The sequence below is a fragment of the Columba livia genome, chromosome 7 (genome assembly GCF_036013475.1).
Source record: "Columba livia isolate bColLiv1 breed racing homer chromosome 7, bColLiv1.pat.W.v2, whole genome shotgun sequence".
NCBI lineage: Eukaryota > Metazoa > Chordata > Aves > Columbiformes > Columbidae > Columba > Columba livia.
In genome coordinates, this window is record NC_088608.1 from 4,110,005 (window position 1) to 4,137,036 (window position 27,032).

Below are 27,032 nucleotides of genomic sequence, written 5' to 3' on the forward strand. Positions count from 1 at the left end.
ACATCCTGTTTGTGTTCCAGCACACACCGGGGGTGAATTATGCAGTCGAACTGAAGGTCTCCTCATCTCTCACCGTGTCTGACAATGTCTGAATGATGAAATATCGTATTTATACAATTATTTCTAATGTGAGTGATAAATACGAAAAGCTTTTCGGGTCTTACCACTTCTGCCTAGGTAAGAAAATAACAGGAAGAGCTGCCTGCCCTGTGACATTTTGGCATTTCCATGGCTTCATAGTACTGGGAATTCAGGGGGGCAGGAGAGTGGAAAACTATTGGAAAACATCTTTACTGAGCTTTTTGAACCTGGAAAACTGTGAAACAAAACTCTACATTATCCTAAGTGTATTTCTCATGCAAATCAGCCATCTCGTCACTCTTTCATAATCACTGATTAGCCAGAGTGGGAAAAAAATGTATAATTCCTCAAGTTACTGGACTTGATGCTTCTCACAGTTGTACTATTGGAAACTTTTGCTTTGTCAGGTATTACTCATTTTGATTTCCTACTAAAAAATACATATTAAAACAATCGGTTTACCTCTACATACCATAGATCATACTACACTAAATTAAATCAGCCTGACAAACATTCCTCCCCTGGCAAGTTTTGCTGGAGGGGTTTGTGATTCACCGTTGCCAAGGAAGGGGGTTCCCAAATCGGGCTGCAACAGTAACACCTGCCCAGCCTCGCCCAGGAGTCAAACACCTGAAAACTATTGATTTATCAGAAAAAAAGCAAGCAAAAAAAAGACACACCCCCCCCTCCTACTTACTATATGGACTGGTAAGAGTGCTGATTGTCTCTCTCTTTTTTTTTTTATTAGTTTCATTTCTCCCCTCATTCCTCAGTCTACCTGCTCTATAGTCCCTTGTTTTCCATTCCTCCCGCCACCCCCGAGCTCCTCCTCACGGCCTCAGGCCCCTGCTCCGCGGCCACAGCAGCAAACGGTTTGTTTCCCCTTCCAGCACTTCGGCTCCGCGCAATTTTTCTTTCATTTATTTTATTTAATTTTTTATTTTTTTAATTTCCCGCTCCGTCCCAACGAGCTGCCCCCCCACCTTTCCCCGCAGAAGGGGCTGCCCGGGCCGGGGTGGCTCCGGGGGGTGGGCGGCGGGGCCCGGCCCGGCCCGGGGCGGCGGGCGGAGGAAGGAGGGGGCCCGGCGGGCGGCGGGGGTGGGGGAGGCCGGCTCTGCTGCGCTGAGGGGAGGGAGGGAGGGGCCGGGGACGCCGGCGCGTCGGTGCCGACGGTCTCCAGGCGGGAGCGAGGAGGAGGTGAGCTCCCTCTGGGTGGGGTACGGAGCGGGGCCGCCCGAGGCGGGAGGGAGGAGGGAGGGAAGGGGTCAGCGCGGAGCGGCGGGGCGGGCGCTCGGGCCGGGGCCGGGCGGGGAGCACGGGGTGAGGGCCGGCGGTTGTCTGACGCTCCGCGGGAGGAGAAGAGGGGAGGAGGGGGCCTGGCCCGGCGAGCCGCGCTCGGGGACGGGGAGGCGAGGGCAGCCGGGGCTGCGCTCCGCCTGACTCCGCGGCGCTGGCGGGGGCTGCGGGCGCTCCGGCTCCCCCTCAAGTGGCCCCGGCGGGAAGGGGATGTTCTCCGGGGAGCAGCCAGCCGGCACCGGGTGCTGCCGCCTCCCCGGCGGCGCTAACATGGCTGCCGGGGCCGGGAGAGGCGGGCAGGGCCTTGCCGCCACCCCCCGGCTCCTTCCCCTGGGGCTGCAGGGCCTGGGGAAGCCGGGGAGGGGAGCGCGGCCTGGCTGGGCCCGGCTCCCCTGGGCCCGGCCCGGGGCAGGTGGCTGCGGGGGAGCCGCTGTCGGGCCGTGTCCTCCCCGCCAGGCCTCAGCCACCGAGTCCTTGAGCGTTTAAAATGCCTCTGTGTGTTATTTTTTAAACGCAGTCATATTTTATTTTAGTTTTTAATACAAACTGTGTGGGGCAGGGGCCTTTTTTTTTTTCGTAAGCCGTTATGGAGAGAGCTGAAAAATTGGAACGCAGTTTCATTCCAAGTGTCACCATAGCACAATTAAAACGTTAATATGTATAAATAGCGGGTAATACAAATAAACTGGTCCGTTATATAAACAAACTGGTAAAAGTTAAGGAGGAATTGTGGCCTTTGTGGTAACATAGTGTCATGCTTTATAGAACAAGGGGAAGAAAAAAAAATTGCGAAATGTATAGATTTTTAGGGTCTTGTTTTTCCTGTTTGAAGCTGAAAACGCCGTGTGACAGCACGCTTCATTCAGAGGAGCTGCTCCGAGGGTACTTTGCAAACGAATCCCAACTTTAAGGGAAGTGTGTCTGGGGCGAATGAGACTTGGCAGGTCTGCACAAATCTTTTAACACATGGCTGTGTGAGCATTGGAGCCGCAGGCTGGGGAAAGAACCCCTGTGAGGTGCAAAAGAAGCAGGGGAAAGAGTTTGGAGCTCAGTTTATGGGAGGATTTTCTGCCCGATGAGGAGTTGGGTGTGTGTTACCATGATACAGAGTTCAGCCCGATAGTCAGGTAAAGACAAGTAGTGGATTTTAGTGTGGCTTATAACAATGGTTTGGCATAATTAAATAGAGCTATTTTATTGGACTCTATTAACCTGGTTAACCTTAAATCTTAACCATGACAGGATTTTCATGTAAAGAGCCTCCATACAAAGTGTAATATTGAATTTTAATTGGAGCTTTCAAGACCTAATGTAGAGTGTATTCTTCTTGCTTAATATTTTTTTTCTCTTCTTGCAAGTCCAGGCATAGTAAAATACATTGGAAGAACACTTTCTGACAAAAGTTTAAATGCCGTGAATCCAGATTGCATAAATCAATTAAGGGCAGGATTTTTTTCACACAGTGCTGTTTTTCTTGGAGGTACATGCTGACTCCATATAAAAAAGGTGAGGCTCATTCTCAGTAGTGCAACACCTCGGTCTTGACAAACTTTCTGAGCGATTTCCCAGTATTATTTGGCTGGTGAACAGCTCTGGTAAAAGGAAACAAACCCACTGTCCAGCTCGGGGTGTTGGAGCTTTACAAATGTGGTACGAAATTCCTCTGTCCACTAATAAATGTGAATTATTGCATGATACTATTGTTATAACTGCTCTCACTTGTCTTGCTCGGAGTGGTGCAGCAAACCCTGTGAAGGCAAGAGCAGCATGTAGGGGTTTTGGTCTTGTCACCTGGAATTCAGCCTGAACGAGGGAAGGAGTTTGGCATGTGAGTCACTAACATGATACTGGCAAACATCTCCCAAATTTCAAGCTTTTGGGATTCACCTGAGTTACAAACACCCCGTCATTAACTCTCGTGGATCCCTCTGCTACGCTGGGATTGGTATCAAGCGCGACTGGTGCTGTTGCGAAAGTTGTGCCCGTAGCTTGCAAAGTGCCTGCGTTACAGCTGAAACATGTCACTTGGGCTGCGAAGTCACTTAGACTCTAATGTAAAAGTTATACAACTTCCTTAATGTTTTAAAACTAAAATATAGACATATTTTAAAGGCCGTTTTGGCTGGAGGCCCACTTTAGAGTGGCCGGTAAAAGTAATAAACTATCCTCGAACATTTCTGCTCAATAAAATTTGAGAATATGAAAACAAAAAGTTCCTGGTTGAGCTTTTTATAAATGTTCTCTATACTCTACGACTGCAGCACTTGATGTTGCCCATGGCCGAAAGAGCTGCACGCCTTGACCATTTTATACCTCTGACCCAATCTACAGTGTGAACTTGTGTTATTTTCTGTTTTGATCAGAGCAGTGAAGGTTTATGGTCCCTGACCAATATCCTGCCCTGGTGAAAATTTCGAGGTAGATGGTTTTTATCATCAGAACAGCACTTTACCGGTGTGCTTGCTTTCAGGGCTCCTGAAATAAACTGCTTGGGCAAAAACCGAATGGCTGCTGTGAGCTGTGATCACACCAAGTGTTTCCTGATGTAGAGAAGGCTGGTAGTTTTAGAGGTTTTCACCGTATTTCAGTTCCTCACTGTTTGTGTGGCCAGTCGGAATCCAGCTTATAAAAAAATAAAGTATATGTACTGCATTGTCTGGCTTCACAAGATCAGGATATTTTTATACAATACAGTCCTGTATTCAGATTGGGAGAGCTGTCAAGAGAAGGTGTTTCTCCTGCTGTAGTTGATGAGCAAATTTTTAACGTAGAATATTCTCTTCTATTGGCTCTTTCAGTTGCAAAGAGGAGTGTTGTCCGGAGGCTTGAGGTCTTACCTGGTTAAATAATCCAGTTAAAGAACTGCTGTTTCTGTATAAACTGGATCCTGAGTTGTGCGCTCAGGAGAAACATAACATATATAGTCCTATGTTCTAAGGAAATACACTGAGAATATATTTTAAGGTTAAATTTTTAGTGATATTGGTATAAATAATGGGACCTTAATCTTGATGCTCTGCTTGAGTGCTCCTGTGTACTCAGATTATAAGACAAAAGCCATTATGCGTTGAGAGTAGTAACAGAAACAAGGCAAATGATGTGCAAACTTGCAGAGAGTATCTCATTTGTCTGGGCCTAGTTGTGTAACTTACTAACATTGTTGTATAACTTACTAACATTGCTAATTTAAAAAAAAAAATTACCAAGGTGGAGAACAAATTCTAAATATCTATGCGATGTTCTTTGGAGCCTCAGCAGGTGTTTTAGAAGTATGTTGGCTACCTTGTGTGGTTTATTTTATTGTATTTTTTTTCCAGTTGTATGTGAGAAAGGTTCTCTACCAAGTTTCTGAAGCAGGAAAATCATCTTAATCTGCGGTGGCAGAATTGTTAACGAGGGGCTCTGGAGAGGCTGCCTGCCCCCAGCCATCAGTAAGTGGTGCGGTTAGCAGCGGTGAAGCAGCCTTAGTGCTGTAAGGACACGGATCCCAGCGTGAATTTCACTTCTAAATAGATCTATATCAAAGTATGTCTTAGACATACACCTTAGCGAGCCATATTGCTGCACGTCAGATGTGAAAGTAAAAATAAATGTGTGAAGCACCAGTCAGAGAACATGAAATCTGAATCTGAAAACCATGTCTCTATTATCCTAAATCTTGGACCCCATGTATATGTATATATAGGAGCATATATGTATGCTGGGTTTTTTTTTTTTGATCCACAGTATTTCCTGTAGGCAAGAAATCAAAGATCTTTTCAAGTTATAAATGAAAATAAGTAGGGAAGCCAATATTTCAGATTGCTGGTATTTTGGGTATGAGTAGCTCTTTGATGTCCAAAGGAGAGCTGGAGGAATGTCTAAAATTAACAATGAAATATGTAAAATTGATGATGAAATGCAGGACATGGAAGAAAGCAGGCAAGGCCAGGCCGTGGTTTATTTTTTTTCCCCTGAATAATTATTCATCAGGGTTAAAACACAAAGAACACAAACAGTTTAGACACAGAAATCCCAAAGTTAGTGCTGTATAAGCAACTTTGATTTAAATATTTGCGTGTGTGTAGGCTTACCTATAATCAAACATATGTGCAAAATTTAACATGTGATTAGCAGAAGTTTTCTAGCTGGCACTTTGGATGCAATTGGATTTAATATCCTCTTCATACCTTCATTTTGCAGATTTGTTATTAAAAATTACTAAAAACAATGTTGAGAAGCAAAAGAGAAATCTAAGCAGCTTTACATCTGAAAACATCTTTATGGATTGTGTCTATACATCAGTGTGGCTTTGCATAGTGTTTTCCCGTTTTGGTCCAAGATTATTTTGGGGCAGTCACATGCCTTGTTTGTGCACCAGGTTGTCTGTGTTAATGATGCTCATGGTACAAACATAATATTGCCATAAACACTGGGGGAATGTTTTCTTCATGGAAATACAACAGCGATCCTTAAAAAGGTTAATTTGGCCATGTCTCTAGCAACAGCGAACTTGTGGGGATTGTGGTCTTGATGCATAAACTGCCATCCAGAGGGTAACATTTCTTCTATAGTCCTTATTAGAAGCTGCTGTTGAGGGGGGAAGAACAAACAAGAAACTCAACAACATATGCCTTAAGTTCATAGCTAAGTAGTTGGATTCAGATTTAATATGATGCAGTCTTATATTTCTTCTCTGGGATGGAAGATGTGCTGAGTTGGTGTTCCATGAGGGACGTTACCCTGGCAGAGTTCAGTGATGGGATGAAGGATGGAGACCTCGCTGTTGCCGTTTGGTGTTTTTCTCAATCTGAAAAGACAAAGAGAAGCTGCTTCTTCAGAGAACTGAGGTTTCAGCTTTGTCCTCCTAAAGCTTAATGGGACGTATGGAATAGAAACAGAAGCTGCTATAAAGCCATTCTACTGAAGAAGTTCCAGAATATCACAAGGCGTTGCGCACACGTGCGAGAGTAAATGTTTGGGAATGCTGAAACACCAAAATGGAGTGATTTAGCGTGAGCAATGATGGTATGTGACTGTAGGGGCAGAATATTTGAGAGAAAAAGCAGTGACAATAGTTCAATTTCTAAGACTAACTCTTAGAAAAATATTCTCTTCCTGTTCTTTCCAGGTTGGTTTGGAGGGGAAAAACAAATGATGGTGAGTTGGGTGTTAATGACATTATCTTGGATTATTTGATAATGTAAATCTTTATTCTGTTTTCTTATTGGTTTATTTACTGTCACCTTTGTAAATAAAATAGGAATAACATCCATGTTGCATTGTGAAAATTATTTTTTTTAATTAGAAATATCTTGCCTGGTACATGTAATTAAAACAAGTGTTATTTTCAGGAGCACCATAATTTCCATCATTTAAGAACTAGAATCTTAATCCAAGTACAGATCCTCATTTCGTCTGATGCTCAGCGTCATATTTCATGTATATCTTTCTGCTACAATATTTACATACAAATATTCCAGAAAACAAAAATTCAACAAGTAGTTGGTCACATTGTATCTTTTATACTCTGGTTGTTTTCAAAGTTTACAAAGGGAATGTGCTAGAAAATGACGTTGCAGAATGAGTGATCCAGCAATATTCTGTGATTGGCAATTTCCCAGTTAAAAGTTTTGCCGTTCGCCTTGTCTGTCTATTGAACTGCAGTTTAAAACAGGAAATTTCTGGGTAAAACTTCACGTGTGGTTTGAGATTAATTCCGAGTTCTTCAAATAAACAATAACAACATCATCCTGTTGACTTAAGAGAATATTTTTTCTCCTGCTCTTACTTTAAGAAAACTTAACAAGAAATATGCTTTTGTTATCATTAAGTCAGTTTTCTTTTTTTGTTGTGATTTAAATGTAAAGGTGGGATTTATGGAAATGACTGTAGGGTGGTGCTGGCCTAATTAGTCATTATTTTTGGCAAGGCTTAAAAAATTGGTTGTTCTTGTCCCTAAAACTAATAGCGTGCTTTGTATTTAACCTGTAGGTCTTTTTTAAAACAAATGGTTTTGGTAATAAGTGTGAAATAGATACATTTAAAGTTCTTACAATGTTATTTGGTATGCTCTTACATTGGGTCTTTTAGGTTTTTCATTAACAGCTAAATTTGCTAAGGGAGGCTATCTGTCCCTGGAAAAATGTATGTGTAGATATCTATCTATATGTTTATCTATCTATATGTTTATCTATCTATATGTTTATCTATCTATATGTTTATCTATCTATATGTTTATCTATCTATATGTTTATCTATCTATATGTTTATCTATCTATATGTTTATCTATCTATATGTTTATCTATCTACATGTTTATCTATCTACATGTTTATCTATCTACATGTTTATCTATCTATATGTTTATCTATCTATATGTTTATCTATCTATATGTTTATCTATCTATATGTTTATCTATCTATATGTTTATCTATCTATACTTATATATATATACACACTTTTATATATATATATATATATATATATTGTTTTTTAAAGGAACAGTAGGAGCCGAGCTTGAGCTTGTGGTAGCAATTTTGCAATTGAATATGGCTTTTCTACTAGTGTCTATTCAAGGATTAAATACCAAATACTCCAATGCTTTATAAAAGTACCAATACGTATTACAAGTTTTTGCGGAGGGTTTTAGGATTGTCTGTGTGATGTGCTCAGTGATGTCTCTTAAAGGTTTGGGGTTTTTTTTGGTTGGCTTTATTGAGATGATTTACCAGTAATTGGTATTTCACCCAGAAGTGACCCAGGTGCCTTACGGAATTCCACCACCTTGTGCATGTGGAATGTCTTTCCTAATCAGGCTTAAGACGTGGGGGCATTCAGCTCGATAATAACTGAAAATCTGCCTTTTTAAAAGAGTAAATCAGGAGCATGTGAGATGAACGCTCCTCTGTGTCTTCTGCCCTCTCCTTGTCCGGTAGCTTCTGCTGCTCTTAAACATCCTAAAGGACCACAGGACGCGGCTAAAGCAGAAATCTGCTTTGCATCTTCCTCCTTACGAATCTGTTTCATGATTAAACTTTTACAAGTCGCAACCCCCAACCTGCAAGTGCGGTTTCGTGGTAGCTGCGACATTATTTTACCGTGCATGCTGTGAATTTCATTCTATAGTAAAATGACTATTATATTGGCCTTTAAGTTGGTTGTCAGCAGAGGATGGGGAAGCTGCGCTTTGAGCATCTGTGTGCAATCTTGGCGACAAGTCGGACCCTCTGGAAAGCTGTTACTGTTGGGGCAGAACTAATCATTCCATGTGAAATTATATAAGGAGAATTAGCTCTGACTCTACCTCATTTCCTTTCATACCGCTGTGAAAATAAGCTTAGAGACATCAAACCTTCCCTCCTTATTTCTCTAAGTACTTCGTTAAATGCTTCTTTTTATTAAGGTGTATTTATTGTGGGTGCTAGAAATAAAAATAACTACCTGTATTTCTAGGGGCTGGTGGGATGTGCGTCCTCGCCCGCTCTGGCAGGTTTGATTTCCTGCTCAGGACTGGATTCCTGGGACTGGTTGCTGTTGCTTTCTCTGTACTTTGACTTTATTTCCCCGGTGAACCATTCAAAGTACTTCATATTTAAGGTAGCATGCTTGATGTGGTATAAAATTGTCAATCACAGGCTGCCTTGGCTATTTAGAAAAAAGAGATATCAAAAGCCCGCTTGGAGCTCTGAGGAGCAGTCAAGTCACCTGCTGGTTTGCTTGGCAGGGGCCTAAACTCGTACAGCCTTTAGGTTTAGAAAAGAAAATGCAGCTCTCTGGAGGTCGTCTACGTTACGCTGGGGCCCTGTGCTGTACGGTGAGCGTGTAGTGTTCATTGTAAAGCAGGATAGATGCGTATAGGTGGTTTCTGACATGTTCATCTAACCAAGGCTTAAAAACAATCACTGAAGACTGGTATAACCCCTCCGTAACTTAATCCATTGTTTAACTATGCCTTGAGAGAGCATATTTATTCTAATACCGGTCTAATTTTTTTCCTTACCTATTAAGCTTGTGTTGGTGGGGGGGGGGGGGGGTGTTTTTCTTTTTCTTTTTCCTCCCCTGCAGTAGATATTGTAGTGATAGGACATGAACATCATTTTTTTACCTGCTGTTAACCTATTTTAAAGCCTGCACCCTCTTCCTTTACTCATCTTTATTCCTGTACTTGGCAAGTCCATTTCACTTTCCCTAATGACTTCAGTTTTCTTATGAGCTTTTTCTGGGTTTCCAACATCTCTGTATCCAGAACTGAACATAATGTACATCCTTAGTCATTATCAGTGATGAACAGAATAAGTCTTACCATCTTTTGCATATGATGCTCCTGTTAATACAGATTCAAATTAATTTTTCACTTTTTGCATTCCAGTTGGTATTAAAACCCCACTTTCAGTTCTGCCGTTAATCGCTTAGTCCTGTATTTTCAATTCTAACTCCGCTTCCCAGAATGCTTGCAGCCTTTCTTAGGTAACTACGAAATTTCGCAAGCATATTATGTATCATCCAAGTAATAAATTAAAACATTAAATAATCCTCACTGAAAATGCTGTTTGCATTATGATGTGAAACCCATGAGGAAAAAGCTTATTATAGTTGGGGTCCTGCAAACCTGTACCTTGATGCAGACCCAACCATTGGTGACGGAGTCACAGAACAGGTTGTGCACTGACCCCTTGGTTGTTTTTGGGGCCGTTTGCTGATTTTGCGTGGGTATGTCTGTCCTATACTGAAGAGCCTGAAACTGGATACATGAAGCTGGATCTATTGTAGCAGTGGTGGTTCAGTTAATCAGAGTGATGTGCAAAAATCACCTGTAATTGATTAGATAAACGTACACTTGCACAGTTCTCTGAGCAACTTGAGATGTTGTCATTCTTCACGGCTGCTAGATCAATGCTTTAAAAAAGAAATCTTTGATCAAACAGATCTCATTATTTGAAGTTGCTATTATTTTGTGAATCATGTACCTCTCACGCCCTGAATGAGCTCATCTGAGCCAAGGGTTTATTTTTTTTAGCTGAAGGCATTGCAGCTCCCTGTGTTGGTGTTCATGGGTAGACGTAACAGTATGTATGGCAGCTTAGCATTACCTAGTTGGATTTAACCATTAAGCTGCTTCTCTCCTGACAAACAAGGTACTTGCAACTTCAGCTGGGGCTGACAGGAGTTCTTTCCTTCTCTTCAAGTCCTGTCTGCAGCATCTCGTGAGCTTCCAGTGGTGAATATTGCTGTCTCTGTAAGCACAGGAGTCTGAAGCAAGACATATAAAAAGGATATAAAGCTACTGGAGAGTGTCCAGAGGGAGACCACGAAGTTGGTGAAGGGTTTGGAGGAGAGACCATGTGAGGGGCAGGCAGCTGAAGTCACTTGGTTTGTTCAGCCTGGAGAAGAGGAGACTGAGGGGAGACCTCATCGTGGTCCACAGCTTCATCACAAGGGGAGAAGGAGGGGCAGGTGCTGGGCTCTTCTCTTTAGTGACCAGTGATAGAACCCAAGGGAATGGCAGGAAGATGTGCCAGGTGAGGTTTAGGTTGGATATTAGGAAAAGGTTCTTCACCCATAGGTGCTGGACACTGAACAGGCTCCCCAGGGAGGTGTCCCAGCTCCAACCTGACAGTGTTTGTTCAAGAAGAGACTGGACAATGTCCTCAGATACACGGTGTAACCTGTGGGGATGTCCTGTGCAGGGACAGGAGTTGGACTCGATGATCCTTGTGGTCCCTCCAACTCAGGACATTCTATGATTCTATATAGAAGAGGGGAAGAAAGGGCATTTTTGCTTCAAAAGCCTTTATTTCATGGTATTTGCTTGGAACATAACTTGCAGACCTATTTCTTTTATCTTAGTGTTTTAGTATACCTGATGTCATCAGAAACACTTTATTTTATTGTCCGCGCTGGTGTTTCAAAACCCAAAGTAACTAAGAGATGCTACTGGAGTCAGAAAGCATCAAGGATCATGGCTGTGGTTAAGGCAGCTGTGATTGCAACATCTGTGCCCAGGAAAGCTGCAGTCTCATCTGCCTTCTGTCTTCAAGATTTCTGGCATTCCAGAAGCAGGAGTGCAGCAGATAAGATATGTCCTTTGAGGTTTTGAAATGCTTCTGCTTCGATTGGAAAGCTCCTCCTTATTAGGCCCACAGGAAGCACATCTCCTATAGCGCAGCCAAATTGGTATCATTATTAAATACATCTTCTTGGGCTCTCTGGTGGTAACTCTTCTCCGTGGTGGCATTCTTTGGGAGAAAGAGCCTCTATGGTTGCCTCTGGGTGTTGACTAGCTGAGCGTGTGGCCTCAACGTGTAACTGTGTGCGGTAATTTCTGACTTGGAAGCTGTGATGGGATCCAAAGAACAGTTTGAGGGTTTTTTTTTTGTCTTTTTCCTTAAATTGAACTCTCCAGTGTGAAAACTTGGGACATCTAACTTGGGGTCTTCATTAGAACACAATTAGAACAACAGGAAGAAAACCCTCAAAGCCTTGCCATCTGACCAATTAAAATTCACTTTCTTTAATGACTCTCCGCTTTAACAATGGTATTATTGCAAAATAGGCCTTTGCCTTTGGTTTATTCTCAGTGCAGCAACCATGCTGGCTTCTGAGTGGTGTAAAATTCTGCATGTACCTGTCAGGGTTATTAAGGAAACCCTGAGAGTAGAGTCTTGCATCTGGGTGGGAACAACCCCAGCTTCCATTATAAATTGTTGAATGACCTATTAGAGAGCAGTGTAGGGAAAAGAGACCTGGGGGTCCTGGTGGACAACAGGATGATCATGAGCCAGCACTGGGCCCTTGTGGCCAGGAAGCCAATGGTACCTGGGGTGGGTTAGAAGGGGGTGGTCAGTAGGTCAGAGAGGTTCTCCTGCCCCTCTGCTCTGCCCTGGGGAGACCACACCTGGAATATTGTGTCCAGCTGTGGCCCCTCAGTTCCAGCAGGACAGGGAACTGCTGGAGAGAGTCCAGCGCAGGGCAACAAAGATGCTGAAGGGAGTGGAGCATCTCCCGTGTGAGGAAAGGCTGAGGGAGCTGGGGCTCTGGAGCTGGACAAGAGGACACTGAGGGGGGACTCATTCATGTTTACAGATATATAAAGGGTGAGTGTCAGGAGGATGGAGCCAGGCTCTTCTCGGTGACAACCAATGGTAGGACAAGGGGTAATGGGTACAAACTGGAACACAAGAGGTTCCACTTAAATCTGAGAAGCAACTTGTTCCCGGTGAGGGTGGCAGAGCCTGGCCCAGGCTGCCCAGGGAGGTTGTGGAGTCTCCTTCTCTGCAGACATTCCAACCCGCCTGGACACCTTCCTGTGTAACCTCATCTGGGTGTTCCTGCTCCATGGGGGATTGCACTGGATGAGCTTTCCAGGTCCCTTCCAACCTCTGACATTCTGGGATTCTGTGATTTTTTTCCATCATCCCTGAGCAGCAGTTGTACATCTATTTTGTGGCCTCAGGACTCTCCAGCTTACGCTGGGGCTCCCCCCTTGCTGTGCTTCACCTCTGTTCTTGCATCCCGCTGTTGAAGGTCGTGCCAGGTGAGATGTCCTTGCTTTTCTTTGCCCTTTCAGGAGAGCTGCTCTGGCGCGTTGTGCAGCCTGCGGGAACAGGCGAAGCGGCCGCCTTCATCTGCTCCAGCTACAACCTGTTTGCAAGGACGTGACTTAATGCAAGGCGCAGCAAGTGGAGCAGGTACGATCTGCGGGGGTCCAACAGAAAACACATCTTTCTGACATAAAGATACACTGCTGTAAGTTCACAAATATGTTCTGCAGAAGAAAGAGCCTGTAAGTAATATATTAAATAGAGGAACTAGATGAAACATGAGGACAACTTCCAAATGAGAAAAGCAGGTGGTTTGCATTATTTCCTTCACGCTTAGTTTTTATGTTGGTGTCATCATAACAATACATGACAAATGAATGCGCTGTTCTCTCAGTGATGTTTAAAATTTGATTACCTGAATATTGATGTTGTTCAGTATTTAGAAATATTTAAAGAGTTTTATTCTTCACTCCACTGTACCTAGAGTGATTTTGGAAGCTGAACAGTATATTTTATTGCGGACCATCCTAACATAAATTCTTAATCATTTGGCTGTATTAATATTACATTAAAAAATGTAAACTTTGAAAATGTAGTTATTAAATTCAGCTCAAGATGTGAACTCTGTTCTGTTTTCTGGCGTTTATTATGCAAGTTTGGAATTCTCAGTTTCGTTTAAAGGTAAGGCTTTTTATTTGTGTGTAGCCATTGAAATAAATTACCAGTAGAAGACAACATTCTGCTAATAAACGAGGGATGCCTGGAGTTTGCTCTCCTAACTGAGACAATTTAACCCATCCATCATCAGGGATGATGTTTCTTAGCAACACAAAGTATTTTCACCCGGGGCGCTTTCACAAACTTTCACATTTTTCTTCAAATTCAGTCTTGGTAGTATTTTATATGACCCGAAGTTCGTCCATCTGTCCTGAAGCTCCCAATACTTTTCCATTCCCTCCGATGGTCAAGTGATCTGATATATGGAGGTTTTTTTCAGTCTCATAATAAACAAGTTGACTAGAGAATCGTTTCGCATGTCAGATTTTCCAAAGGATTCTGGGAAATTATTTGTTACTCTGTGTAGCAAAACTAAAAGTTATTGAAAATGTGTTAGAGTTTCATAATACAACAGATACTAAAAATATTGGCTTGGGAGCTAACGAAATGCTTTCTGATAGCCGTAGCCTCAAGGGGGATACTTGGATCATTTGTAATAAAGGGATATCGTTGATGTTTTTTTGTGAATTGACTAGTGTTCTGTTTAGATCATAATTTATGAAAAAATGGCTTGGTACACAATGTTACATTATCAAATTGTTTGGGTGTAAGAATTGCCTTAATGTATAGCCAAGACTTTCCATTTTATTCTTTGAATGTGCTCTATGAAGTCAGAAGAAGCCGTTGATACGTTAAGACTCTACCTTTATTTCTTGCTTTTCCTTTTTTCCCTTTGAAACACGTGTGAAGCTGATTTTATCAGCCTCGTTACAGCTCAGATTTGCTGGGGAGATTTGCTTAAGAAACCCCCTCAGGTATATAACAGGAGTTATTCAGTACTGAGAGCAAACATCTTCCAAATGCAGTGTATTGTTTTGCTTTGGGAAAGAATATATTTTTGAAATTTTTGGTAAACTGCGCTGAAAACTTCTGTAATTCTGTTATGTGAATAGTAACTAAGCTTCTGCTTATATCATGCTTTGAGAAGAGAAGTTTTAGTGGTTATAGGATGCAAACTCCTTTATCAGCAATGCGTAGGATAAGTGTTTGAAAAATGTTGTGATAAGCGTTACTCATCTTATTTCACTAAGAAGGTGTAAATAAACCAGTTTAAATGGGAAAAACAAGTTACGGAAATATTGGTTTGATGCATCCTTGTAGTTAAAAAAAATCCTGTGGTGCAGCTCGTGTCAGCTTTATTTTACTGAGTTTTCATATACGCATGTTAAGTCTTTGTACATATATGTTATATCTGTGCAAAAAATGAATTGGAAGAATTAGTGGGGTGCTGTTAGAAGTTTTCATTGATGGTGTTTTGGTTTTTAAACCACAGGCTGCTGTGGTCCTTCTCTTCACTCTGCTCCCTTTTTTTCCAGCTGGGGCTCCTACCCACGTTCTATACAATTTCTTTGGGTTAAGTATAAAGATATGAAGAATTGACCAAAATTATCTTTTTGAAGGTTGTAAAAGGTCTGGACTAAGTCTAATAAATCGATAGGAGTTACTTGTGATGATGAACACAGAGTAGTGTCAGAGCTGTTGTAAATTTTCGACAAACTACTTTTAATCTTCATCCATCCATGATTCAAATACAGAACATTCACTTTCTGGCCTGCAGCACAATCCAAGTTGTACATCACTAGCTTTTGGTTAAAGCGATGAACATATTATTTGAGTTTTAGGAAAGACAATTTGAAAACGTACTATATTTAGGATTTAGTCTTGAAGTTGTAACTAGAGGCTTTTGCTGTTGTTGCATCTTTTAATGTTCATGTGCAAAGAATGACATGATCAGACTTGTCACTGGGAACATTTAGTTTTTCATGCTAAGTATTTTTGGGCAGCTCTTATTTGGAAGAACATAGGATAGGTTATGAAAGAACTAGTCTAAGAAACTACCATTTATGTTGCAAGTTCTCAAATTCTAATTGTTTGGATGCTATTTCTGCAAAAATGGAGAAGGTGAGTGCAATCTGGTGAGGCCGTTGTATTTCTCAAGGAGGTGGTTTGGCTTTGGGGTTCCCATCATTTATCGTAGTTGTGTCCTTTCAAAGACTCGGGAACTCAATTATTTTATTCTAATTAGGACTTGGACATATTTATGGTCTTTCTGTTCCATGTTGTGTTTACATGGAACTCGTACTGCGTGGGTTTGAGTGAAAGCAAATGGATCTGGTTCCACTCAGTCTGTCTCTAGTAGACAAAGCTATTCTGTGTTGTCAATAAAAATCATAAATTCTCTACATCACCGAGGTTTATGTCCAACCAAGGAGTAGTACATGGAAGTATTACGGGATATTTAATCGCTCTATTATTTTGAAGTCTCCATGTTGAGTGTCTGTATCTCCCTCTGGCCCTGATTCATGAGAAGATCTGGTGAAACGTCCTTTTCCTGAGCAGGTTATGGAGGGTGATGGATGTGGGAGAGGTTGAATCTCTAATGTTCCTGATGTTATTTGACACACAATAGTGTATTGCGATATCAAGGAGAGGACCCTGCTGATGAGGTCCTTCTGTTGGGCCTTCTAGCATGGAACAAATACTTAAATGTTCTTATGCTGTTTCAGGCCTTGACTGCTAGGCCCTGAGGTCAGACGTGTGACTGGGGCCTTAAATCCCAGTTATTTAAGAGATGCGGAAGGAAAACACCCTTCACAACTTGCTCTCACAAGATTGTAAGATCAAATTTAGATGACAGTGGTCATCTACAGCTGCCTACAGATAATGTGGCTTTGTTCTTGCCCTCCTGGCTGTAGCTGTGTCTCTCTTTTCCAAGCATTGCATTGCATATAATGCATGGCCAGCTTCCCAGTGTGAGCCTTCACTCCCACCCTCTCTCCCTCAAGCTTTTAATACCCTAATAACTACTTTTCCACATAGATTGTTATGAAACTTGGTTACAGTTTTTCACAGCGTCTGCTTTCATGGGTTTACTCTCTTAGGCCAGGGAGTTGAAGCTGTGATTCAGCGGGTCTTTGTATTAACAAAATATGAAGACACTTATTTCCATGTTAATGTGCTTTCCAAACTCTGGAAGTTTACTGTATTTGTCTGGCAGTTTCTTTTTGGTCTGTACTCTTTAGTGATGCTTGTGTTCCCTGGATCTCCTTCACTAGAAACTCCTCGTATTCTCCTTTGTTTTGAGAGCTGGCAGGTGTGATGTCCAGTTGAAAGGAAGCAGTTTTATTCTTTACACAGTCTCGAAGTATAAAAACAAAACATTGAGCTGTTTGCCACAAATTTTACTTCCATGAGTTTTGAGGGGAAAAATACTATCTTCAGGTCGTTCAGGAATTTAAGTAAAAAGACTATGCTTTGGAAACTCTTAGGAGCTTCATGTAAATTTTAAAGGCCTGTTTGTTTCTAGATATTTTTTAAATTATTATTTTATTTGCAGGGGTTTCCATAGACCCATGGGCCTGGGCCAGGCTTCATTTTATAATGCCTGGCAGTGCAGCATCAGGTAGTATAATGTGACTTGACTAATTCAAGACTATTGCAGCCCACACCTCCTCTCCTGCCCACAAATAATGTGGTTTTTGATCTGTCAGTATTGCGATTTTGTAATGAGGACTGATACAACTAGTTAGTCCTTTTCTGCATCTAAGGTGTGTTTGCAGTAAGGTTGCTGTGGACTGTTGGCAAGGTTGCTGTGGACTGTTGGCAAGGTTGCTGTGGACTGTTGGCAAGGTTGATGTGGACTGTTGGCAAGGTTGATGGAGACTGAACCCTGGACTAAACCCTTTTTTTAGAACTCTGCATGGCAACTGCATGGGATTAGATGCTGCGATATGAGTTTTTGGTCTAGAGTTTGTTCTAGAAGAGAATTAAGAGTCTTGAGAAGACCGTCACTCTCCAAGGGACAAAGAGCAAAACTGTGGCTTGCAGTAAAAATATATAACACGCATGAATTAGCTGGCAATCTTCACCTTTGTTTTCCCGTCCATACTGTGGGGTTTGATGTCTTTTTAGTGTGTTTTTCTCCATTCAGGCCACGCTACAGTGGAACTTGTTGGAATTGCAGGTTGTCTCGTGAGCATGATGTTTGGGAGTAAGTGCAATGACCGAGCATTGTGTGGCTTCTTTCTCATTCATTGTGCAAGCCTTCCATTATAATTCAGTTTCATAAATAGGATATTGGTGGAGATATATATATATATATAGATAGATAAATATGAAGAAGAAAGTATAGAGCATTCTGCAATAGGTACAATGGAATCCCAGTTATGCAAACACCAAGTGAGAATCTAAGCAGTTCTGTATTCCCTGTTAATGATCTGTATTTCATGTGAAAGGCTGACCTTTGCAAGGCCTTTTCTGAAGTAAAGAACAGGCTCATCTGTTTCTCCCACAGCTGGGAGGGCAGGGAGAGATTTGGTTGATCTTATTTTCTTCAGCAAGACTATCACAGGGAATGATGGGGCCAGTTGCTGAGATCGCAAAGGACTTTGCAGCCCCAGGCATCTTTAACTATGTGTGAAGACCGATTCTGTTTAATGCAAAAAGAATAAAAGTGAAATGCCTAAGTTTAGACTGAACACTGATTCAGGTCAGGAAAAATGGGATCCTTCCCACTGACTTCAAATAGATACGTGAGACTTTCGTATGATGGTTCACATGAATCAAAATGAATGGGCATTAGATTACACATTCATCATTATGATTATCACTCGACCTGCTTAGCATGCGTAACCTGGTAAGCATTTGCCAATATTGTATTTAACTATAAAGACAATATTAGAACAGAATATTTTGAATTGTATTCTATTTATTGTGATGGTGTCAAGCTCTACAGCTTGAAGGGTTGGAAATGGACAGAGAGGTGACAAAGAGCATATACATTTTGCATGAGGAATCTGTTTTTAACATCTGGGGATCTAGGTACTCAGATGCAAAGCATGCTTTTTGTAGCAATAAGAGTCTATTTGAAATTACATTTTTTTTAATCCAATATAAAGCGATTTAAAATATGCTGTGACAGATATTTAAATGCTTTCTTGTGGACAAAACCATTTTGCCCACCCAATCGTGTAACTTCATCTTGAGCCAGTTTTGTGTTCCCAGCCTCTTAATTGTTCTGTGATCTGTAGTGTACGAAGAATTAGATGTGTCCAGTCCTCAGGGTTTGGTTCATCTCCCTGTGCTCAGATCTTGGGATGTGATAGTTGTTTTAGGGGTTGAATGCTGTTATAGAGCCTGTTGCCTCTGCTAACAAGACTTGCCCAAATTAAGCCGCAAGAACACTTTGTAGCATCCAAATAAGAGACTGAGGCATTGTTTTTAAACATTTAAAATCACTGAGATCTCTTGAAGGGATATGTTTGGTCAACAGGTTTGGTACCTGCCCTTGTGAGAAGGGGCTGCGGGTCTGTCAGGGTTGCAGAGTCCACCTGAGGACCCATATTGGGATATACAGTCAAATAGATCCCACTTATTTTACCAGCCTTTTATGCATAAGTAGTTCTAGAAAGGCCTGGTAAATATGGGACTACATTTTTTTTGTTCAATTTGTGGTTTAAATTGGACCAGTCACTGGCTTTGTTATCACATTCTAATGGATGACTGTAGGGTATGGATCTGCACTTGATTCAAGACAAATAAAAATCTCTATCAGAACTTGTGTTAGTGTTGAAAGTCTCTAATCACTTGCTGGGTTTTTTTGGCATGTGAACTTAGGAAAGCTGATCCTAAATGTGACTGTGATTCTTAAGGGGGGAAAAAAAAATCACATATTTTCATTGCTAGTGGAAAGTAGATGAGAATCACAGAGGAGCATCCTCTGTAGGTTGTCCACAGTGTATTTGGTCAAGAAAAAACAGTTTAAGGAATGTGACGTGCAGTTCTTGATGCAGAAAAAAGCTTCTGTATGCCTAATACATTGGAAAACATTTGTTCAAGAGCACATCTTCCTTGTGCAAAATGGGCCCCTGTAATAGTATTAAGGCCACTATCCACATAGGTTATCTCATACATACTGAATATAATGCCTGAGGTCAGCTTGGGCTTGTAAATGTGACTTTAAGGAATGTTTTGTCCAGTCCTGTTAAAAAGCTTCTGTGTAAGTTGTTTGTTTAGAAACATATTTACTCCCACTCTTCCTGGGCTTGTCTTCAGTTCCTGATTAAAAAAATAACAGTTGTAAATGAAATATTGTGTCCTGCTTAACAAGTAAAGTTTGGAAATAATCCTTATGTGTATACATACACTCATTGACCAATTCTCTCTCGGTATTAATTTTAAGGTAAATGTTTTCTGTTCTGGATGTTTAAGGCAGACTTCTCTATTCTTTACAAAACCTTGGTGTTCCTCAGGGAGGAATCATCAAAATAAACTCAGCTTCTGGATCAAGTGGCCAAGTGCACATGTCCCTGTAGTTCTTTGAACATCCTGGCTTGAATCTTTACTACTGAAAATGTCCCTGCACTTCATCATGTGTTGGTGTGTTCACTGAGAATCAGCATTCCCCTTCTGTATTATCTCTCGATAGCTTTTACATTAATCCTTCGAAAGTACTGGACTGCTTAATGGAGTCGGAATAAAAATAATGCATTTTCAGGAAGTCTTCTGCTGTGTTATGTTTGCTTTCCGTGTTTCACTTAAGCATTAATCAATTAAGTGATTTTGATTCTAGTCATTTCTCAGGTTAGATATATGGATGGATAATGTACTCTGTAAATTAGGTGTGGAATGGTTGGAGAGATGCACAAGCTGATGCTGTGCAGAGCTAAGTCAGGTTGGGTCTGGCTTTATTTTATTAATAGCTTGTGTATGCTACCTGTGAATGCAGAGCAGTCCGGCAAGGTGAACAATGAGCTGGAGCTAATGGGCTGTCCTGGGTCTGAATTGGTCCTGTAGAAAAGGGCTCAGATATTCATTTTCTACCTGTACTTTTCTATCTGTTTTACTTCTTGAGTTGTCTATCATAGGATGGTTTGGGTTGAAGGGACCTCAGAGCTCATCCAGTGCCCCCCCTGCCATGAGCAGGGACATCTTCACCAGCTCAGGTTGCTCAGAGCCCCGTCCAGCCTGGCCTGGGATGTCTCCAGGGATGGTTCAGCCACCACCTCTCTGGCCAACCTGGGCCGGGCTCTCACCACCCTCAGTGGATCTCCCCTTCTTTAGTTTAAAACCATCACCCCTTGTCCTATCGCAACAGGCCCTGCTAAAAAGTCTGTCCCCATCTTTCTTATAGGCCCCTTTTAAGTACTGAAGATAATGAAGTTTAGTATCTACCGCTCTGCGGTGTACTCACATCAACTTCTGTAAATCTATTTGGACTATTAAAGGGAAGAAGTGGAGGAAGAAACTCTGTGGAAGTGTAACCCAGCTTGCTGGCGATGGGTGGTTGTGGCTATATAGCTATGTCTTGGTGTAAAAAAAATTCCATCCTCATGTCTGGCATGAATCTCCCTCCTTTAGTTTAAAACCATCACCCCTTGTCCTGTCACAACAGGCCCTGCTTGAAAGTCTGGTCCCATCTTTCTTATCATCCCCTTTTAAGTACAGAAAGGCTGTAATAAGGTGTCCCTGGAGTCCTCTCTGAGGTCTCCCCAGAACCTTCTAAGAGCCTCTGTCATCAGGGCTCTCCTGTTCCTGCTGCTGTAGGCAATGAAGAGGTGACTTGGTCTCTTCACTGCTCACATTATAGCACAACTCTGGGTTGCTAAACCTCATTTGATGAATATCACTGTTTCAGGTTTTGCAAGTGGAAGAGTATTCAGCAAAATGGTTTCCTGAAGTAAAGATTGCGAGGAGATGGTTGTTCTGGGGCTGGTTGGAGGCTGGTGCTGAGACTCACACCCAAAGGAGCATCGTGAGGAGGTGAACACCCCAACTAGCAGCAAACTCTGATGTCTTCTGGTCACCCAGCAGCCAGATTCATCACACACCATGTAGTTATTCATCGAGGTGAAGGAGAAAGGAAGCAGCTTATTTAGGTTCCCACTTCTCATCTGTAGCATTTCTTAAAACAATTTAACTCTTAGTGGCCGCTACTTTTAGATGTATACATTCAGCTCAGTTTTGCTATGGGCTCTGATTTTCTTGATGTCCTTAATAAAGGTGTGTGGGGGTTACTTTTTGATTTTTGCTTGGCTGTCCTGGAATCAGGGGTGTTTTAATGCTTAAACTTCAAAAATTATTGGTTGGTTGTACTGAACAACAGGCCACCAAATGCCACAGTTTTCCTTTAAATAGACCAGAGAGTCTTTCAACAGAAATTTGTTACTGATTACCTTTAAGGATTCTGCATGAAAGTTAAAGGTTACGGTTTGTGATATTACACAGCTAATGAAGAAAACTTCACCAGCATTTCTTGTGTGTCACGTTATTTCAAAATTAGGTTTATTATAGGTCTGTGATAAGTGTTGTTGCAACTCAGAGTGACCGTTCCCTGCAAGTCCGCTGAAGATGCTCAGTATGATCGGTGATGGAACTGAGCTGGATGTAACTCAGTGTTTATTGAAAGAAATCTGCTGCTCTGTTATGTGTGAAATGGAAAAAGAGAGCAAGTCATCACAAGCAAAGGTGCAGCTCTTTTGGTGAAGAATTCTCCGCTCCTGAAAAGCCAGTCTGGGCAGATAGCGGATGCCAACAATGGAGGGAGTCGTGTCTTGCTTAAGATACTTCCCCAAAGTTCTTTTGCCCACTCTGCAATGATTTCCTCGAATGTATCTTGGCTCTAGCGCTCAGATATTCCGCAACCTGCGAGTTATGCTGAAGTTGTGACTTTTATAGGGTTTCTAACGTTCTGTTTGAGGGTGAGCTTGTTGTTACTTTTTTTTTCCTTTAAATTTCATGAGCAGTTTGTATAATGCTCTTCCTGTCATGCTTGTGGCCATGAATCAGCAAAGCATTTACGTGCACGTTTTAATTGAAGTGTGGAGTTGTCTTGCTGTGCAAATGTTGAAGTCGGTGAGACTATTAATTAAAATTAAGTATCTGCATCGGTGCTTTTTCTAAAAATAAGTTGCTTCATAACAGCTTTGGGCTGTATTTGGGGAGAAGGGGGTTATTTTCTCAGACTTTGAAAACAGATATAGAACTTTGTCTGAATTTTGTGATGGTAACACGTAGAGCAATACCAGAGGGTGGAGTGTTCATGGGATGGAGCGTGAACTTTCTGCCTGGTAAGATGTCCCCTAAGCTGCTATTTATTTTCAAATAGAGAATAAAACTATTACGCTTTTTGTATTGTGCACAGGGTGGTGTTAAGGAAAACTTCAGGAAAAGTTAAGTAGTGGCAGCACACAAGTTATACTTGTATGAAATAGGCAGTTCATCGTCTTGTTTCCAAAGTGCCTGGTTACAACTCTGTTTTTCTTCCATCAAGTACAACCTTGCATCAGTTATTATACATCAGTTATTATAGTTAAAGTCAGTGCTTCTCAGTGTGAGGCTTCTTAGCTGGTTGTGGTGTGTGTGTGTCATTATGTTTTCTGCCTGTAGCCGAAGGCATTAAAGGTATTTCCAGGGAATACTGAGCTGCTTTTTTTTTCCCCTGTACATATTAGACAATTTATTACACAAATTTACTATACAATTTGCTTTCCAAAATTATCCGGTTTATTAATTCTCACGGCACCGTGGTGAAATAGCGCGCTTTTATCTCCTAAGTCTGGCTTTTGACCAGGCTTACTTTATCATGCGAGTCCGTTACCTTTTTTGCAGGTTTCTTTTAAAACCAGACTTTGCTTTTGGAGCTCCAGCATTCCCCACCTGCAGCCAAGCAATGAATTCATAGCAGAGGGAAGAAAATCGCTGCAAACACAGAAGAGGAATGTGCATCGAGTTCCTTGTACTGTCAGATTTCTGTCCGTCTCTTCTTGCAACACTGATTTTTAAGCCCTTTAAGATATACCTTTTTGCAGGTATGTATATAAAGCACTGATCACACGCAGGAAATAATAGAGCTTAATATATGTGACATGAGCTGCGAAGAAGCCTTGTTTGCCTGAGGTCGTACAGGTATTTGAGGTGTTTTCTGACCAGAAGATGATAATTCTGAAGGTGTTTCAGTGTGATGATATTCCCACACTTTGGGCTTTTTACTGCTGCAGTTCTTAAGTCTTTTATTATTTATCATTTATTCTTCTATTAGCAGTAGAAACTGAGACACTTGCATGTGAATACAGTTCAGACTCTTGCTGAAAATCACATGGTTGTGTCTAAAAATTGGGCTCAGAAGGTTCCTATTTTAAGTCATTAATTGAGATTGTGGGAGGAGGGAGTTGCATTTGGTGCTAAAAGTTTCTGTGAAGAATCATCAAGCAAACACAAAGCAAAATTTACATTGTTTGGGGGGAAAAATACCAACGTTGCCATCTTTACTACGAGCACGTCAGTCGCTCTTTATTGCTTTTTAGATTTGATTTCATCGTAGTGTGGCGAGCTTTTCAATAAACAGAGCGGTTTCATTTATATAACACTAGAATTCTTGTTAATGCACAGTTTCACACTGCGAATTCCGTATGTAATATTGTGTCCGGTGGGATCCTGGATCGCAAAATTTGCATAGTTATAGTGCTGGTGACATCGTATCTCATACAAAGAACCTGGGGACCTGATACAATATCAGTAAAACTGTCTCATAGGTATGATTCAAACAGTTTTATTAGCAACATATGGGGTATGAAGGAGCCACAGAGGGTAGTTTGGAGTGTAAGGGTGCTGGCCTGTCTTTTTCAGCCTGTAATTATATCAGCCCTCTTGTATGGCATTATTTGTTGCTGCTCTGGGATTGCTGAAAAATAACTACTAATATGGTGACACAAAGGATCAGAATAAATTATAATTGTTGACTTTACAAGAAATTCATTGGCAAAAAGGCTTACTATCCTAAGCTCGGGTGTCATTTCTGGTTCAGCTTCGGCGCTAAACCACATATACGAAATAATATCTTTTAGAAAGTCTTAGGGTTTTCTGGCGGCCTTATCCTGTTGGGTGGGATGCTTTGTGATTTGACTGATGCTGGGAAGAAACTTGGCTGCATTTTAGTTTTTAATCTTAAGCTAGGGGTGCGTTTTTGTTTAATTGCTGCTAGGACATTGAACTCCCATTCCCCAAATGGAACGCATTCTAATCAGTCATCTTCAAATGAAAAGCTTACAATTTAAATGCTTTGACACTTAAAAACTAGCAAAAATATAAGCAGAAGTTTGCAGTAGTGCTCTGTTTAGTTGTACTTCTTAAAAATCATTACATATATATATATATATATATATATATATATATAATTTTTGCACGTTGTAGAAATGCTAGAAGTTTGGAGGTTTAATGTTTCTGCTAATTGGCTGACTGAAGATCCACAGTGTATACAGAGCTATTAAAGTACTATTTGACTCCTTGTCTGATAACTTTTTAAAACATTTGTGTTTAAAACCACTGGGCTGAGCAATGTCCCTGCAGAACAGCCTGTGTAGGGAATTAGAACTGTTACACAGACTTTACTCAACATTACTTCTGAATTTTCGTGTTCCACATTGAGGTTCAACATGGTAAAACTAGAATCTGGTGAAGATGAACAGGAGATCTGTGAGGAGGGGTCACCTTCTGCCTCTGTGATTCCAGGACCGCTGTGCTGCTTCACTGGTGTTGAATTATCTTTTCATCTGTTTTTCTTCATTTCATTTCCGTTATTTCAGTGTAGATGCCTACTTAAACTTGTAGGAATTTGATCTAGAAGGCATCCTGAGAATTGGTCTTCTCTTGTTTTCAGGTAGGATGAAACCTGTTTACCTCATCACTCTCTAGAACTACCTGAAGGGCAGTTGTAGCCAGGTGGGGATTGGTCTCTTCTCCCAGGCAGTCAGCAGTAGTACAAGGGGGCATGGGCTTCAACTCTGCCAGGGGAAATTTAGGCTGAATATTAGAAAGCAATTCTTTGCAGAGAGAGTGGTCAGGCATTGGAATGGCTGCCCAGGGAGGTGCTGGACTCACCGGCCATGGAGGTTTTTAACCTGAGATTGGCCATGGCACTTAGTGCCATGATCTAGTCAATGGACTGGAGTTGGACCAAGGGTTGGACTTGATGATCTCTGAGGGCTTTTCCAACCCAGTCCATTCTGTGATTCTGTTTGAATCATATACATGAAAAAAAGGTCAGTAAAAGAATATACTTTGGAATTTATCGCTTAACTTCTTTCTTAGAGTGCAACCTCTCAATCACAAATGGCACTTCAGCTGAAGATATGTTAAAATTCTGGTGTTTGCTTGCGACACCTTCCAGAGCAATTCCCATGGCAAACTACTGGTACTTACTCCCACAGTGCAGTTTTGCATCCCTTGGTGTCCTCACATCTTGGTGGCAGAACCTAGATCATATTTCTTCTTTTGTTTTTCATTTTTTAAAATGTTGTGTGAAAAACCCTCACTGAGGTCAAGACGCATTTCTTGTCAAAAAGTAAAATTAAGATTAGTTAGATGTGACTATTTCTTTTTGTTCCCCTGACAAATGTTGACTGGCCAGTCCTCTAGATGTGTGTGAATATATTTAGTTGCTTGTGTTGGTAAGCTGTTGGTATGGAAGTAAGGGTTACTTGCCTGTAATTTTCTCTGTTTTCTTCTTTTTTTTTGGAATAAATATTGTTTGTGCTGGCACTTCATGGTTTTGGAAGTTTTTGTGACTTCTGTAGCTTTCGAAGATAACTTAAGGTGATTCCGGAGCTATTTCAACTAGTTCTGATAATATTCAATAGTAAAAGACCTCAGATTTTGCCAGTTTGAGTTCATGTTTTGACAAATATCCTCTTATCCCATTTCTACCCCATCTCTTCAAAATCCTGGATTGGAAACTCTCTGAGAAGCTCAATGCTGTTGAGAATCTTAAGTTCTTTATGAAGACTGAAGTGAAAAAGTCATTAAACCTTGTCATTTGAGAAACAAGTCGAAATGTGTAATGAGTAGAAACGTGTCATCTAACTTGCAATGGAAAATTGGGCAAAGATGGACTTTTAGGTACATAAACATCACAATCTTGTGATCTCTGTATCTAATGCAGCTGGTCCAGTGGCTCCGAGGTGACAGTTTACAGGGTGAAATGGTCATTTTGTGTGTCTTACAAAGAGTCAACTTTTTCTTGTAGAAGACATTAAGCATAAACTTGTACTGGTTTAATGTATTTTTTTACCTTTTTAATGTATTTTTGCTTTTTGCACACTTTATTATAGTGTTTCCTCCTTTCCCATACCATTTTTTGTTTGGAGTAGAAAGTTCACACCCACTTTGCTAAAGATGGTAAAGGAGTGATTCCGGAAATTAACTATTAACTAGGAAAATTATATAAACAGATCTGGACGTGGCATCACAGGAACTTGAATTGTCTCAGGAGCTTCTAGAATCGCTCATGTTAATTGTTGCATATCTGGTAAATGTGTTTCTTTCCAAGTACTGGAAGACTTCCCAAAAGTTCCTGTATTT

The 27,032-nt window shown here is 41.2% G+C and overlaps 1 protein-coding gene across 50 annotated transcripts in view; it reads left to right on the forward strand.

The window, feature by feature from the left end:
- The first annotated feature begins 847 nt into the window (after window positions 1–847).
- Window positions 848–27,032, forward strand: part of GTDC1 (glycosyltransferase like domain containing 1) — a 188,874-nt gene continuing 162,689 nt past the window's right edge. For 31 of the 50 annotated variants that reach the window (XM_065070249.1, XM_065070266.1, XM_065070250.1 and 28 more), the window contains exons 1-2: window positions 1,196–1,278; window positions 12,926–13,046. The gene's annotated coding sequence lies outside the window, so the exon portion shown is untranslated. Of the gene's footprint in view, window positions 954–1,194; window positions 1,279–12,925; window positions 13,105–23,285; window positions 23,486–27,032 lie in introns of those variants that run through there. The other 19 variants (XM_065070278.1, XM_065070258.1, XM_065070274.1 and 16 more) reach the window with 8 other exon arrangements.